At 36.1% G+C, this 4087-nt stretch overlaps 1 pseudogene; it reads left to right on the top strand.

Annotated features, from left to right (window-relative positions):
- The first annotated feature begins 2823 nt into the window (after positions 1-2823).
- LOC114212194 (U2 spliceosomal RNA) lies at positions 2824-3002 on the top strand (annotated as a pseudogene).
- The last annotated feature ends 1085 nt before the right edge of the window (positions 3003-4087 follow it).

Here is a 4087-nt window from a genome sequence, read left to right as displayed (position 1 = left end):
AAAAGCCAATGACAAAAGAGCCCATCAGCTGAATTTTTTCTCCTTTTAGGAATCTTTCCCAAGAGCCCTACACAACTTCCTTTTACATTCTATTTTTCAGAACCATGTCAAAATCCATTTAGCTGCAAGAGAAGCTCAAAAATGTAGTTTTTCACATGGATGCCTTCTCACAATAAAAGCAGGGTGCTGCTATTATGAAAGAAGGGGACACTAAGTATTGAGTAGGCAACTAGCTGTCTTTTCTACAATATGTATTCTTAATATACTGATATGAAGGCTTTTAAATTTTATATAAATCATACATAAATGAAATCATATTGTGTTACTTTATACAATTAGCTTTTTTTGCTCAACGTCATATTTTTTAATTCACCTATATTGATATAATAACCAATGCATTCATTCCCATTACTCTAAAATATTGTCTTTATGAATATACCACAATTTAACCCATCTTCTATTGATGTAAATTAGGTTGTTTTAAGTTTTTCAATGTATAGTCTCTTATATGTCTCCTTCAGGGTAAACATAAATCAAATTTCACTTCTTCCTTCTTAAAATCCTCCAATGGTTTCCCATTACAGTGAAATAAAATTTAACCTTCTTTCCATATAACATCCTATATGAGCCAGTCCTCACTGACTTCCCCAATCCCATATAGTTCTACTCTCCCTCTTTTTCATTCTGCTCCATACATACTGGTTTGTTTTTTGTTTTGTTTTGTTTTGTTTTGTTTTGTTTTCCATTACTACTAAGTCAACCACTTTCCTTCCTCAGGGTCAGGGGCTGAACAAGGTTTTTTTTTGTTTTTGTCTTTGTTTTTAAGGATTTTATTTATTTATTAGAGGGAGGGAGAGAGAGAGCTCCACAGGCTTCCCGCGGAGCAGGGAGCCCTACACTGGGCTCGATCCCAGGACTCTGGGATCGTGACCTGAGCTGAGAGTAGACACTTAACCCATTAAGCCACCCAGGTGCCCCCTGATCAAGGTTTTGTAGGGCCTAAAGTTATTCAACTTAGATACAATGATATAAAATTAAGTGCAAGCATTAGAAGGGATGGAGGCAAGTGAGATGATCTGAGACTTAAGTGTCATTTATCTTCATGGAAAATCCACCTCTGCTCAGGGTCTCTGAAATTCTATTCTTTCTGCTCAAAATGTTATTGCCCAGGATATTCTTCCCAGGGTCCATTTAATTATTCAGGTCTATGACAGAGACAGCCAGTCCTCCAATATCCATTCTCCCCTTCTGCCATAGTAATAGAATTTTTAGCTGAGTACATGATTACTCAAGTAAAACCTACATTTTGTAGTAGGCAACTAGTTGTGGCCCTGAGACTATGTTCTGACCAATGGTATGTGAGGAAAATGATGTGCCCAATTTGGGGATGATTTCCTTGAAGGGGATTCGTACTTACAGAGAGATTTCCTCCTTCCTCCCCCTCTCCCTTTCCCATTAGCTAGAGTGTGGACCTAATGGTTTGCCAGCATGGACCATATGGATGACACTCAAGAGTTGGTAGAGGGGCACCTGGCTGGTTCAGTTGGTACAGCATATGACTCTTGATCTCTGGGTTGTGGGTTTTGAGCCCCATGTTGGGTGTAGAGATTAGATAAAATAAAATCTTTAAGAACAATGACAACAACAAGAAAAGAAATGGTAGAGCAACAGGATAGGAAGACTATAGGCCCCAGACAACTTGCTGAAGGGAAACTACCAAAAAACTTGGTGAAAAAAAAATTATCTATTATGTTTTAAATCTCTGTTACGTTTGAGTCTCTGTCACATTCAGTCAAATCTATATCCAATACATGGTCTTGGTTCAAATATCATTTCCTTACCAAGCCTTCTCTGACTGCCCCATCTAAAGCAGCTCCCCCCTCATATATACCAAGTCATTCTCTATCACATCAGCCTTATTTCCTTCAGTGAATTTATCATCACCTGAAAATACTGTGTTTATTTTTTTACTTCCTATCTTTCCCCACTAAAAAATTAATTTTATGTAGGCAGGGCCCCTATCTGCCTTGGTAACTGTTTTATACCCTGTGCCTAGAAGGGTGCCTGGTATATAATAAGTACTCAATTATTAGATGAATACACAAAAGAATGAATCAACAAAAAATAAACTAATTAGTTTCCACTAGACATAGCTGTGTGAAGGCAGGGATAACATCTGTTTGCTTATTGTCACATCACCAGGAACTAACTGACCAATCAATTTTTGTAAAATGAATGAATCCACTGACAAATAAATGAATAAGGATGAATACATTCTGGAGGTGCCTGGCTGGCTGGGTAAGTAGAGCATGTGACTTGATCTTGGGATTGTGAATTTAATCCTCACGTTGGGAGTAGAGCTTATGTAAAAAAAAATATATTCTCTTTAAAAAAGAAAAGAATGAATACATTCTCAAAGTAATATTGCTTCTGAAATAAGTCAATAGTAAAAGCTTAATCATGAATATAATTTCATTTTTATAATATGTTTCAAAATCTAGCTTCCTGGGGAAATCATTTGTTCATTAGGGAATAAGAAAAATAGCAGTATTCTTATAGATACTAAATAGGAACTGTTGAAAGAAGCTTAACTTTCACAAAAAGTTGATGTGATTAATTTAAAATATAAGTACCAATAACGTTAACTGACATTTATTAAGGGTTTACTGTATGCCAGGCACTGTGCTAAATGGTTCCTCTATTATCTCATTTAATCCTCATACAATCCTATGAGTACATAATAAAGGTCAATGATCCCTTTTTGAATCACTTGAGGGCCAAATATCTTTTGGCATTCAGAACTTTTCCAAAAATTAATAGTGTATCGCTTCTCGGCCTTTTGGCTAAGATCAAGTGCAAAAATTAATAGTGTACATATGCTACAGGTAGCACCCCTACCAGATTAAGTTAGATTCTTCCTGAGTTCAGATCAGGACAGGTTTTCCTGGGAAATGAATTATAAAAACCTTTGATTTTCAGAGATTTGGGATTTCAGAATTACAAACAAAAAATTGTTTGTATAATCATCCCAGATGTATAGATGAAGAAACTAAAACTAAAGAACTTGTCTAAAGTGGGGTGCCTGGCTGGCTCAGTAAATAGAGAAGGTGACTCTTGATTTGGGGGCTGTGAGTTCAAGCCCCATGTTGAGTATAGAGATTACGTAAAAATAAAATCTTTAAAAAAAAAAGAAAAAAAAAAACTTGTCCAAGGCCACAGAGATAATTAGGAGCAGACAATTTGGTTGAAATTTTACCATGCTTCATCATTTTACTATAGTACCTGAAAAACTTAAGGCATTCATTCTGAATCATAGGAGATGTTTTGTCTAAGGGGGACAACCCTGCTTTGCAGAGGAGATTTCACATCAGGGTGTGGAATAAACTAACTAATCCTTAAAGTGTTTTCTCATCCTAAAAGTCCACAATCCTCTGAAAACATATATCTCTCTTGCGCTTAGTTCATAGGCCACATTTGTACATAGCTTATTGTGGTGTACATAAAAATGGCATTTGCTTCATCCACTTACTTAACAAATGTGGTTTGAACATGCAGCATTTGCTAAGCATGTAAAAAGATGTGAAGACTTATTGTACATAGCCTGTGATCTCAAAGAATCTGTAATCCAATTGAAGAAGACATAAAAACAGAAAAAGTTAAATGGTCATACAAACAGGACTAAATGAGAAAAACTACAGGTATGAGACAGAGAGTACACACCACTGGAGATCAGAGAAAGAGAAATCACTATGGGCTAATGGAATCAGGGAAGGCTTCGTGGAAAAGATGAAGCTGGGCCTCAAGGGATGGGAAGGATTTATATGGATATAGAAAAGAGGGGTGGCATTTCAGGTATAGGCTGTGACCCACATGTATATATCATCTAGTAAAAGGTTACATTTACAGTCAGCATATGCAAATTATTTTTAGAGACTTTATTCTTAAATGGATGCATGTATAAGAGCAAATAGTAGACACTCTCAAATGTGTCTTTTAGTATACATACATTATAAAGAACCCTCATATAAGCAGTTTTACACACCGTAACAAAAGTTGTTTTGACCATTTTCAACCAGGTAGTATTCCA

The sequence above is a fragment of the Eumetopias jubatus genome, unplaced genomic scaffold (genome assembly GCF_037043125.1).
Source record: "Eumetopias jubatus isolate StellerSeaLion01/CBP00866 unplaced genomic scaffold, mEumJub1_p1.0 scaffold_4, whole genome shotgun sequence".
Lineage (NCBI taxonomy): Eukaryota > Metazoa > Chordata > Mammalia > Carnivora > Otariidae > Eumetopias > Eumetopias jubatus.
This window is presented reverse-complemented; position numbering and strand designations above follow the sequence as displayed.